We start from the raw sequence: 13,841 nt of genomic DNA on the forward strand, positions 1-13,841 counted from the left end.
TTTGGCATAGGCACACACACACCTGCTGAGGGCTTCTTGCCCCAACACTGGTTGTTTAGCCTACTTGCTCCAAATCCCATGACCCTGCACTCTGGCATGTCTGCCCTTCTAAGTCAAACCTCAATCCATCACAGTACAGCAAGACACACCCCCAGAAGACCAGTACAGCCCTAATCATAGCACATACCAAAACTTTACATTTTTAAAAGTCAGCAGACTTGGCTGGAATAGAGACAAAAGTGCAATGCACTGCTCCAGGCAGGCAAGGAACCTAGAGACAATGGCATGAAAACAGCAATCTGAAAAATGCCTTGGATGCATGAAATGAAATTATTCACTCTTCTGGGAGGGCTCCCTGAGAGCAACAATCACAGAGACTCCTCTCCAGAGACAAAGTAGCTGGCTGGTGCCATTTTCCTCCCCTATCCCTCAGCATAAACCAGCTTCGGTAAATAGTACAGCACCTACACTGGGTACTTAAATTGCTTACAGCAGGTCTTTCCCCCATGCCCTCTGCTGGTACTGGTACTGCTTTCTTGGGCAAGTGTGCCTAACCCATAGTTCATCAGACTCCTTCCATACAAGACCAGCAGAAACCCTTACACACATTATGTCTCTATGAGAGTTCTGCAAGGTTTCAATTCTAGTAGAAGCAACATCATGTTTCATTTAATAAGCAGACCACAGCACATCTAGTAAAAACCTGCCACACTCTGGGGGCACCTGAGTGGTCAGTCGGTTATGTGTCCGACTTTGATATTGGTTTACTCAGGTCATGATCTCACAGTTCATGAGTTTGAGCCCCACCCACGTTGGCTTCTGAATTTACAGTGCACAGCCTGATTGGGATTCCCTCTTTTCCTCTCTCTGCCCCTGCCTGACTCATGTTTCTCTCTCTGTCAATAAATACTTAAAAATAAAAACAAAAAACTCACCGCACTATGGCCAAGACCCAAAAAGTGCCCACTGCAGGCACAGAGAGCCTCTGCAGATGACTGGCCTGAAGGATAGAGGAGTCAAAACATAGCAGCAGAGTACACTCAGCACATAGCTGAGATACTCCCTGAAACACCAGTCCCTGAACACTATATGACCTGTTCTTCATAAAGCCCTGACACTCAGGAGCAAGAAAATTAACAGCCTTTCCTAACACAGAGAAGAAGACAGAGACTTAGACAAAATGCCAAGGAGTAGGAATTCATTCCAAAAGAAAGAACCAAAAAGGTCAAAGCAGATATATAATCAAAACATATATAAATAATATGCCTGATGGAGATTTTAAAGCAACAATCATAAGAATACACGCTGGGCTTGAGGAAAGAATGGAAGACTTCAAGGAGGCCCTTACCACAGATACAAAAGAGTTAAATTAAAAAAACAGTCAGAAATGAAAAATGCAATAACTGAGATATGAAACAGACTAGATGCAATGACCACAGGATCTAAGATGCTGAGGAACAAATAAGTGACATAGACGATAGAATAATGGAAAACAATGGAACTGAATAAAAGAGAGAAAGATATAATGGACCATGAGAATAGATTTAGGAAACTCAGTGACTCCATCAAACATAATAACACTTCTATTATAGGAGTTCCAGAAGAAGAAGAAGAGAGAAAAGGGGACAGAAGGGTTATTTGAGGAAATAATAGTTGAAAAAATCTCTAATCTGGGGAAAGAAAGAAAAATCCAAATCCAGGAGGCACAGATAACTCCTATTAAAGTCAACAAAAGCAGGCCAATACCAAGACATATTATAATTAAATTTGCAAAATATAGTGAAAGTGAAAAAAATCCTAAAAGCAGCAAGACTAAGAAGTCCCTAACTTACAAGGAAACACCAATAAGGTTAGCTGAAGATCTCTGGACAGGAATATGGCAAGCCAGATGGGAGTGGCATGATATAATCAACATGCTGAATAGTAAAAATCTGCAGCCAAGAACACCCTATCCAACAAGGCTATCATTCAGAAAAGAACAAGAGAGAGTTTCCCAAACAAACAAAAACTAAAGGAGTTCATGACCACTAAGCCAGCCATGCAAGAAATATTAAAATGACAAAGACTAGAAAGAAACAAAGAAAATCTCCAGAAAAAATGGCAAAACAAGTAATAAAATAGCAATAAGTTCATATATATCAATATTTACTCTGATTGTAAAAGGACAAAACACTCCAATCAAAAGATATAGGGTGTCAGAATGGATAAAAAAACAAGACTCTTCTATATGCTGCCTACAGAGGACTCATTTTAAACCTAATGAGACTTGTAGACTGAAAGCGAGGGGATGGAGAAATATTTAACATGCAAATGGACATCAAAGGAAAGCCTGAGTAGCAATACTTATACCAGAGAACCTGAATTTTAAACCAAGTATGGCAACAAAAGATAAAAAATGGCATTATATCATAATAAAGGGGATGATCCAACAGGAGATCTAACAATTGTAAATATTTATGCTCCCAACTTGAAAAAAACCCAAATATATGAATCAATTAATCACAAACATAAAAGAATTCATTGATAATAATACAATAATAGTAGGGGACTTTTAACACCAAACTTACATCAATGGACAGATCATCTAAGCAGATAATCAATAAGGAAACAATATCTTTGAATGACACACTGGACTAGTTGGACTTAGATATATTTAGAACATTAATCCTAAAGCAGCAGAAAACACATTCTGTTCAAGTTCACATGGGACATTCTCTAGAATAGAATACATACCAGATCACAAATCAGGCCACGACAAATACAAAAAGATTGAGATCATGCCCTGTATATTTTCTGATAACAATGCAATGAAACTTGAAGCCAACCACAAGAAAAAATTTGGAAAGGCCACAAATACACAAAGGTTAAACAACATGCTACTAAATAATGAATGGGTCAAAAAGAAAATCAAAAAGAATTTAAAAAAATACATGAAAACAAACGAAAATGAAAACACGACTGTCAAAAAGTTTTGGGATGCAGCAAATGTGTTCAGAAGAGGGAAGTATATAGCAATACCAGTTTACCTCAAGAAGAAAGGAAAATTGCAAATAAACAATCTAACCTTACACCTAAAGTAGCTAGAAAAAGAACAATAAACAAAGCCAAAGCCAAACCCAACAGAGGAATAGAAACAATAAAGATTAGAGCTGACATAAATGATATAGAAACTAAAAAATGAAAACAGTAGAACAGATCAATGAAACCAGGACCTGGTTCTTTGAAAACAATAACAAAACTGATAAACCCCTTGAGAGATTTATTAAAAAGAAAAGAGAAAGAACCCATAAAATTAAAATCACAAAAAAGAGAGGCAAAATAATAAACAACAGTACAAAATACAAACAATTATAAGAGAACATTATGAAAAACTAAATGCCAACAAACTGGACCACCCGGAAGAAATGGATAAATTCATAGAAACATACAACCTAACAAAACTGAAACAGGAATAGAAAAATAGAACCAACTGATAACCAGCAAAAAAAAAAAAAAAAAAATGGAATCAGTAATCAAAATCTCCCAACAAAAAAAAAGTCCAGTGCCAGATGGCTTCAAAGGGAATTCTACACAACATTTATAGGAGAGTTAATACTTATTCTTCTCAAACTATTCCAAAATATACAAAAGTAAGGGAAGTTTGCAAATTCATTCTTTGAGGCCTGTATTATTATGCTGATACCAAAACCAGACGGCCTCCACTAAAAAGGAGAATTACAGGCTGATATCTTTGATGAACACAGATGCAAATATTCTAAATAAAATACCAGTAGATTGAAACCAACAGTGCATTAAAAGAATCATTCACTATGACCAAGTGGGATTTATTCCCTGTGGCAGCAACGGTTGTTCAAGATTCACATTGAATCAATGTAATACACCACATTAATAAAACAAAAGATAACAAACATATGATTCAATAGATGCAGAAAAAGCATTTGACAAAGTACAATACCATTCATGATAAAAAAAAAATCCTCAACAAAGTAAAGTCAGAGAGAACATACCTCAAAATAATAAAGGCCATATAAAAAAAAAAGCTAATATCATCCTCAATGTGCAAAAACAGAGCTTTTCCTCTATGGTCAGGATCAAGATAGGGATGTCCACTCTCACCACTGTTATTTACCATAGCACTGGAAGTCTTAGCCACTGCTTTAAGACAAGACAAAGAAATAAAAGGCATCCAAATCCTCAAGGAAGAAGTCAAAATTCACTGTTTGCAGATAATGTAATATTCCATTTAGAAAACCCAAAAGGCTCCACCAACAAATTCAGTAAAGTTGCAGGATACAAAATCAGTCCACAGAAACCTGTTGCATTTCTATATACCAATAACCAAACAGCAGAAAGAGAAATCCAGGAATCAATCCCATTTATAATTGGACCCAAAATGATAAGATACCTAGGAATAAACCTAACCAACAATGTAAAAGTTATATACTCTGAAAACTATAAAATACTGATGAAAAATTACAGATGACACAAAGAAATGGAAAAGCACCCTCTGCTCATGGATTGGAAGAGAAAATATTGTCAAAATGCTTACATTACCCAAAGCAGTCTACATATTTAATGCAATTGCTATACAAATACCACCAATATGTTTCACAGAGCTAGAGCAAACAATCCTAAAATTGTGTGGATCCACAAAAGACCCTGAATAGCCAAAGCAATCTTGAAAAAGAAAAGCAAAGCTGGTGACATAACATTTCCTCACTTCAAGTTAAATTACAATGTTGTAATGATCAAGGCATTATAATACCACAAATATAGACACATAGATCATTGGAACAGAATAGAAAACCCAGAAATGAACCCACAGCTGTATGGTCAAACTAATCTTCAACAAAACAGGAAAAAAAATATCCAATGGAGAAAAGTCTTCTCAACAAATGGTGTTGGGAAAACTGGATCACAACATGCAGAATATTGAACCTGGACCACTTTTTTACACCATACACAAAAATCAATTCGAGATGGATAAAAGACCTAAATGTGAAACAGGAATTCATCAAAATCCTAGAGGAGAACACAGCCCATAACTTCTTTGACATCGGCTGTAGCTACTTTTTACTAGGTAGATATACTTTGGCAAGGGAAACAAAAACAAAAATAAATTATTGGGACTTTATCAAGATAAAAGCTTCTACACAGCAAACAAACAACAAAGCTAAAAGGCAACCTACAGAATGGAAGGAGATATTTGCAAATGATATATGTGATAAAGGGTTAGTATCCAAAATCTACAAAGAACCTATAAAAATAACATCCAACGGAGGAGCCAAGATGGCAAAATGGCATGGAAGTTTTTTGTGTGTCTCGCGTCCATGAAATACAGCCAGACCAACAGTAAAAGATCCTACACACTTAGAAAACTGATTGGAGGATTAACACAACAATTTGCACAACCTGAACCACAGAATTCAGCAGGTACATGGTGCACAGAGGTGAACTTGGGGAGAGAGAAGCCAGCTGCGGGCAGGGAGCCGCTTTTGCAGGCAGAGAGAGGACGAAGACTGGGGGAGAGGGTAGAATATGGGAAAAGCACAGCTCCCCAAAAGCAGCTGGAGAGAAACTGGAAAATTGGAACAGCCACAGGGAATAAACTTAAAAGGGAGAAAGGATAAAGGAGAGGGTTTAAAATCCATTAAGACTATAAACAAGGGGAGCACAAAGTCTGCAACTCCACAGCTTGATACCTGGCGGTGCTCTGGTGGGAAGGGCAAATCCCCAGGAACAGAGTGGGGTCTGGGAGGTTTTCGGGCCACACAGGGAAAAGCAGTTCCACTGCTGGAAGGTGGAGACTGTTGAAGCCACCCGGTCCCAGGAGACCCCAGAGAACTGCCACATTCGCTGGTGCTGGAACAAGGTCCTTAAGGGTGAAGCCTGGTGCCAGATGTGTGGTGTATTTTCCCTGCAAACCTGCTGCTACACTATCTCGTGAACTTTTTTCTGGGATGAGCTGGCACCTGGCCACAATATCTGGGCTTCAGCAGCAGCACAGTACCATGAACTTTCCTGGGTATGTCCAGCATTCCTCCATTGCTCAGTGAGACCCTCCGCAGAGGGGCGGAGCAGGCCAGAGCCGCAGTCCTTCAGAGGTAAGGGGCTGGGGGAAACAGCCGCATCTGAGACAAAACTCAGGAGAGAGGTACTGCCTGGGGCTTGGTCATGAATAGTGAAGAAGTGGGGAGTGGACGAAAGCTGAAGACAGAGGATGGGTGCGCGATTGCTGATTGGGAGAACAGAGTTCTGATACTAGAGACTGGGTAGCTGGGTGATGCCATTTTCACCTACAAATACCACCAATACGTTTCACAGAGCTAGAGCAAACAATCCTAAAATTGTATGGATCCACAAAAGACCCTGAATAGCCAAAGCAATCTTGGAAAACAAAGGCAAAGCTGGTTACCTATGCACCTACAAGCGCCTCAACAATCCTCCCCAGTAGGCTAGCAGCGCCATCTAGTGGAGAATGGAACCATTACACTGAGCCCCGCCCAACTGGGCCAACCTTGCTCTTTAAGAACACAAGTCTCACCTCCTACTAAATTTCTGGACTATAAAGTGCTACACAGTCTGACTTCTAGGGGAAAAGGAAGTAATTACAATCCTATTTCAATATGTTAGCAGGTCCATCTATTCAATTTTATTTCTTTTTCTCTTTCTCTTTTATACTTCTTTTCTTTTTCTTAAATACAGAAAGAGAAAAAATCATTTTTATTTTCAATTTTTATTAAAAATATTTTTAATTTTTAAAAATATTTTTTGTGTAAATTTTTTCAAATTCTATCTTACTTCCATCATTTTATTTTAGTCTACTTCAGTGTATTCACCTTTTCAAATTTTCAAATGATTTCCTTTTTTTCTTTTCCTTTTTCCCTTTTTCGTTTCTTTTCATTTTCCTGAATGCAGAAAGAGAAAAAATAAATTTTTACTTTCAATTTCTATTAAAAATATTTTTCTTTAAAATTTTTTACAATATTTTTTGCTTTTATGTAAATTTTTTCAAGTTCTATTTTACTTCCATCATTTTATTTTAGTCTACTACACTGTATTCACTTTTTCAAATTCTCAAACGATTTCCTTTTTTCCCCCCTTTTTTAATCTAATCTGTCAAACCACTTTCAATGCCCAGACTAAAACACACCTAGGATCTAGCATCATCTATTTGATTTTTGTGTGTGTTTTTAATTTTTATTTTAATATTTTTTTAATTTTAATTTTTTAATTTCAATTTTTCTACCTCATTAATTCCTTTTCTCCCTTCAAAATGACAAAACGAAGGAATTCACCCCAAAAGAAAGAGCATGAAGAAACGACAGCTAGGGACTTAACCAACACAGATACAAGCAAGATGTCTGAACCAGAATTTAGAATCACAATAATAAGAATACTAGCTGGAGTCAAAAATAGATTAGAATTACTTTATGCAGAGATAAAAGGAGTAAAAAATATCCAGAATGAAATTAAAAATGCTATAACTGAGCTGCAATCATGGATGGATGCAGCGGTGGCAAGGATGGATGAGGCAGAACAGAGAATCAGCAATATAGAGGACAAATTTACTGAGAATAATGAAGCAAAATAAAAGAGGGAGATGAAGGCAAAAGAGCACGATTTAAGAATTAGAGATATCAGTGACTCATTAAAAAGGAACAAAATCAGAATCATTGGAGTCCCAGAAGAGGAAGAGAGAGAGATAGGAGTAGAAGGGTGATGTGAGCAAATCATACAGGAAAACGTTCCTAACCTGGGGAAAGACACAGACATCAAAATCCAGGAAGCACAGAGGACCCCCATTAGGTTCAACAAAAACCGACCATCAACAAGGCATATCATAGTCAAATTCACAAAATATTCAGGCAAGGAGAGAAACATGAAAGCAGCAAGGGAAAAAAAAGTCCCTAACCTACAAAGGAAGACACATCAGGTTTGCAGTAGACCTATCCACAGAAACCTGGCAGGCCAGTAGGAGTGGCAGGATATATTCAATGTGCTGAATCAGAAAACTATGCAGCCAAGAATGCTTTATCCAGCAAGGCTGTCATTCAAAATAGAAGAAGAGATGAAAAGTTTCCCAGACAAACAAAAATTAAAGGAGTTCATGACCCCTGAACCAGCCCTGCAAGAAATGCTAAGGGGGACTATATATATCTATATATCTATATCTATATCCACACACATACTAAAAGCATGTAAATACATATATACATATATATGTGTATATATGTATATATATATATATAAATTTATATACTATATATGTATATATATTTTATATACTATATATATGCTTTTAGTATATATACATATATAATATATACATATAGTAATATGTAATATATAATATATACATATATTTTTATATACTCTATATGCTTTTAGTATATATATATATATATATATATATATATATATACTAAAAGGAACAAAGATTAGAAAGGACCAGAAAACACCCCCAGAAACTCCAACTCTAGAAGCATCATAATGGCAATAAATTCATATCTTTCAGTACTCACTCTAAACGTCAATGGACTCAATGCTCCAATCAAAAGACATAGGGTAACAGAATGGATAAGAAAACAAGATCCATCTATATGCTGTTTACAAGAGACCCACTTTAGACCTAAAGACACCTTCAGATTGAAAATAAGGGGATGGAGAACCATCTATCATGCTAATGGTCAACAAAAGGAGGCTGTTGTTGCCATACTTATATAAGACAATATAGACCTTAAAATAAAGACTGTATCAAGAGATGCAGAAGGGCATTATATCACAATCAAGGGGTCTATCCACCAAGAAGACCTAACAATTGCAAATATTTATTCACCAAAATATGGGAGAACCCAAATATATAAATCAATTAATCACAAACATAAAGAAACTCATCGAAAGTAATATCATAATAGCAGGAGACTTCACCATCCTACTCTTAGCAATGTACTGATCATCTAATATAAAAATCAACAAGGAAACAATGGCTTTGAATGACACACTGGACCAGATGGACTTAACAGACATATTCAGAACATTTCATCCTAAAGCAGCAGAATATACATTCTTCTCCAGTGCACATGGAATGTTCTCCAGAATAGATCACATACTGGGACACAGACCAGCCTTCAGCAAGTACAAAAAGATCAAGATCACACTGTGCATATTTTCAGACAACAACGCTATGAAACTTGAAATCAACCACAAGAAAAAAAATTGGAAAGGTAACAACTACTTGGAGACTGAAGAACATCCTACTAAAGAATGAATGGGCTAACCAAGAAGTTAAACAGGAAATTAAAAAGTATATGGAAACCAATGGAAATGATAACACCACAACCCAAAACCTCTGGGACGCAGCAAAGACAGTCATAAGAGGAAAGCATATAGCAATCCAGGCCTTCTTAAAGAAGGAAGAAAGATCTCAGATACACGACCTAACCTTACACCTTAAGGAGGTGTAAAAAGAACAGCAAATTAAACCCAAAACCAGCAGAAGACAGGAAATAATAAAGACTAGAGCAGAAATTAATGCTATGGAAACAAAAAAAAAAAAAAAAAAAAAAGAACAGTAGAACAGATCAATGAAACCAGAAGCTGATTCCTTGAAAGAATTAATAAAATTGATAAATCACTAGCCAGTTTGATTTAAAAGAAAAAGGAAAGGACCCAAATAAATAAAATCAAGAATGAAAGAGGAGAGATCACAACCAACACAGCAGAAATAAAAACAATAACAAGAGAATATTATGAGCAATTATATGCCAATAAAATGGGCAATCTGGAAGAAATGGACAAATTCCTAGAAACATATCCACTACCAAAACTGAAACAGGAAGAAATAGAAAATTTGAAGAGACGGATAATTAGTAAGGAAATCGAACTAGTAATCAAAAACCTCCCAAAAAACAAAGAGTCCAGGGCCAGATGGCTCTCCAGGGGAATTCTACCAAACATTTAAGGAAGAGTTAACACCTATTCTCTTGGAGGTGTTCCAAAACATAGATATGGAAGGAAAACTTCCAAACTCTATGAAGCCAGCATTACCTTGATTCCAAAACCAGACAGAGACCACACTAAAAAGGAGAACTATAGACCAATTTCCCTGATCACCATGGATGCAAAAATCCTCAACAAGATATTAGCCAATGTGCTCCAACAATGCATTAAAAAAATTATTCACCACTAAGTGGGATTTATACCTGGGATGCAGGTATGCATCCTGGGATGCTGGGTTCAATATCCATGAAACAATTAATGTGATTCATCACATGAAAAAAAGAAAGGAGAAGAACCATATGATCCTCTCAATAGATGCAAAGAAAGAATTTGACAAAATACAACATCCTTTCTTGATAAAAACCCTCAAGAACGTAGGGATAGGAGCATACCTCGAGATCATAAAAGCCATGTATGAAAGACCCAATGCTAATATTACCCTCAATGGGGAAAAACTGAGAGCATTCCCCCTAAGGTAAGGAACAAGACAGGGATGTCCACTCTTGCCACTGTTATTCAACATAGTATTGGAAGTCTTATTCTCTGCAATCAGACAACAGAAAGAAATAAAAAGCATCCAAATCGGCCAGGAGGAGGTCAAACTTTCACTCTTCGCAGATGACATGATACTCTATATGGAAAACCCAAAAGATTACACCAAAAAACTGCCAGAATGGATTCATTAATTCAGCAAAGTTGCAGGATATAAAATCAACGCACAGAAATAGGTTGCATTCGTATATATCAACAATGCAGTGACAGAAAGAGAAATGAAGGAATCGATCCCATTTACAGTTGCACAAAAAACCATAAAATACCTAGGAATAAATCTAACCAAGGAAGTGAAAAATCTACACACTGAAAACTATAGAAAGCTTATGAAAGAAATTGAAGAAGACAAAAAATGGAAAAAGATTCCATGCTCCTGGATAGGAATAAAAAATATTGTTAAAATGTCAATACTACACAAAGTAATCTACATATTCAATGCAATCCCTATCAAAATAACACCAGCATTCTTCACAGAGCTAGAACAAATAATCCTAAAATTTGTATGGAACCAGAAAAGACCCCGAATAGCCAAAGCAATCCTGAAAAAGAAAACCAAAGCAGGAGGCATCACAATCCCAGACTTCAAGCTATACTACAAAGCTGTAATCATCAAGACAGTATAGTACTGGCACAAGAACAGACACTCAGATCAATGGAACAGAACAGAGAACCTAGAAATGGACCCACAAGTGTATGGCCAACTAATCTTTGACAAAGCAGGAAAGAATTTCCAATGGAATAAAGACAGTCTCTTCAGCAAGTGGTGCTGGGAAAACTAGACAGGGACATGCAGAAGAATGAGGCTGGACCACTTTCTTACAGCACACACAAAAATAAACTCGAAATTGCTGAAAGACCTCAATGTAAGACAGGAAGCCATCAAAATCCTCAAGGAGAAAGCAGGCAAAAATCTCTTTGATCTTGGCCGGAGCAACTTCTTCCTCAACACGTTTCTGGAGGCAAGGGAAACAAAAGCAAAAATGAACTACTGGGACCTCATCAAAATAAAAAGCTTCTGCACAGCAAAGAAAACAATCAGCAAAACTAAAAGTCAACCGACAGAATGGGAGAAGATATTTGCAAATGACATATCAGATAAAGGGTTAATATCCAAAATCTATAAAGAACTTATGAAACTCAACACCCAAAAAACGAAGAATCCAGTGAAGAAATGGGCAAAAGACATGAATAGACACTTCTTCAAAGAAGACATCCAGATGGCCAACTGACACATGAAACAATGCTCAACATCACTCATCAGGGAAATACAAATCAAAACCACCATGAGATACCACCTGACACCTGTCAGAATGGCTAACATTAACAACTCAGGCAGCAACAGGTGTTGGCGAGGATGTGGAGAAAGAGGATCTCTTTTGCATTGTTGGTGGGAATGCAAGCTGGTGCAGCACTCTGGAAAACAGTATGGAGTTTCCTCAAAAAACTAAAACTAGAACTACCCTACGACCCAGCAATTGCACTACTAGGCATTTATCCACGGGATACAGGTGTGCTGTTTCAAAGGGACACATGCACCCCCATGTTTATAGCAGCACTATCAACATAGTCAAAGTATGGAAAGAGCCCAAATGTCCATCGATGGATGAATGGATAAGGAAGATGTGATATATATATATACATATATATATATATATATATATATATGTATATATATATATTTATACACACACACACACATATACATACAATGGAGTATTACTCGGCAATCAAAAAGCATGAAATCTTGCCATTTACAACTACATGGATGGAACTGGAGGGTATTATGCTAAGTGAAATTAGAGAAAGACAAAAATCATATGACTTCACTCATATGATGACTTTAAGAGACAAAACAGATGAACATAAGGGAAGGTAAACAAAAACAATATAAAAACATGGAGGGGGACAAAACAGAAGAGACTCAAATATGGAGAACAAACTGAGGGTTACTGGAGGTGTTGTGGGAGGGGGAATGGGCTAAATGGTTAAGAGGCACTAAGGAACCTACTCCTGAAATCATTGTTGTACTATATGTAACCATTTTGCATGTAAATTTAAAAACATAAAAAATAAAACAAGTTATAAAAAAATAACACCTAAAAAACACAAATAATCCAGCAAAAAATTGGCAGAAGACATGTATAGACATATTTCCAAAGAAGACATATAGATGGCTAACTGACATATGAAATGATGCTCTACATCACTCATCATCACGGAAATACAAATCAAAACTACAATGGGATATCACTTCTCACACCAGTCAGAATAGCTAAAATTAACAACACAAGAAACTACAGGTGTTGGCCAGGATGCAGAGAAAGGGAACCCCCTCACACTGTTTTCGGGAATGCAAACTGGTGCAGTCACACTGGACAACAGTGTGGAGGTTCCTCAAAAATTAAAAATGACCTAATATTTTAAATGAAGTTAAAAAAATTTTTTGAATGTTTATTTATTTTTGAGAGAGAGAGAGAGAGAGAGTGAGCATGAGCAGGGGAGGGGCAGAGAAAGGAGGAGACACAGAATCTGAAACAGCCTCCAGGTTCTGAGCTGTCAGCACAAAGCCCGATGCGGGGCTCCAACCCACAAACCACAAGATCATGACCTGAGCCGAAGTTGGACACTTAACCAACTGAGCTACCCAGGAGCCCCTTAAATGAAGTTTAAAAAAAAAATAGGATTGTCTATGTTCTTACAACATATAAGATTATATACAACATATAAGATTATATTCAGAGACCAGCTTGATGAATATTATTGGAGAAATTAAAATGATAAAATCAACAAACTTTTTTTCTATGAAGTTTATCTTAGCGACAAGAAAGTCTTACTTCTCTAATTTTTCCAAGAGCTTTATCACTTATTTATAAATGGAGAGAAGTGGGACACCTGGGTGGTTCAGTTGGCTAAGTACCCCCAACTTTGGCTCACATCATGATCTCACGGTTTGTGAGTTTGAGCCCTGCACTAGGCTCTGTGCTGACAGCTCAGACTCTGAAGCCTGCTTCAGATTCTGTGTCTCTCTCTCTCTCAATCTCTGCCCCTCCCCACTTGCACTCTGTCTGCCTCTCTCTCTCAACAATAAAATAAAAACATTAAGAAATTTTTTTTAAAATGAAGAGAAGCCTGCCTTTCTCCATTTTCTAAGTTGCCAATATTCTAAGACTATAATTCTAAATATTTAACTGAGTTCTCATTTTTATTGCTTGCAGCACACAAAAATGATTGAGACATACTCAATGTGGGAAAATATGCTCCACATAAAAGAAAATTTGATGTAGTCA

This window comes from Panthera onca, chromosome X (genome assembly GCF_046562875.1).
Source record: "Panthera onca isolate mPanOnc1 chromosome X, mPanOnc1 haplotype 2, whole genome shotgun sequence".
In the NCBI taxonomy this organism is placed as follows: Eukaryota; Metazoa; Chordata; class Mammalia; order Carnivora; family Felidae; genus Panthera; species Panthera onca.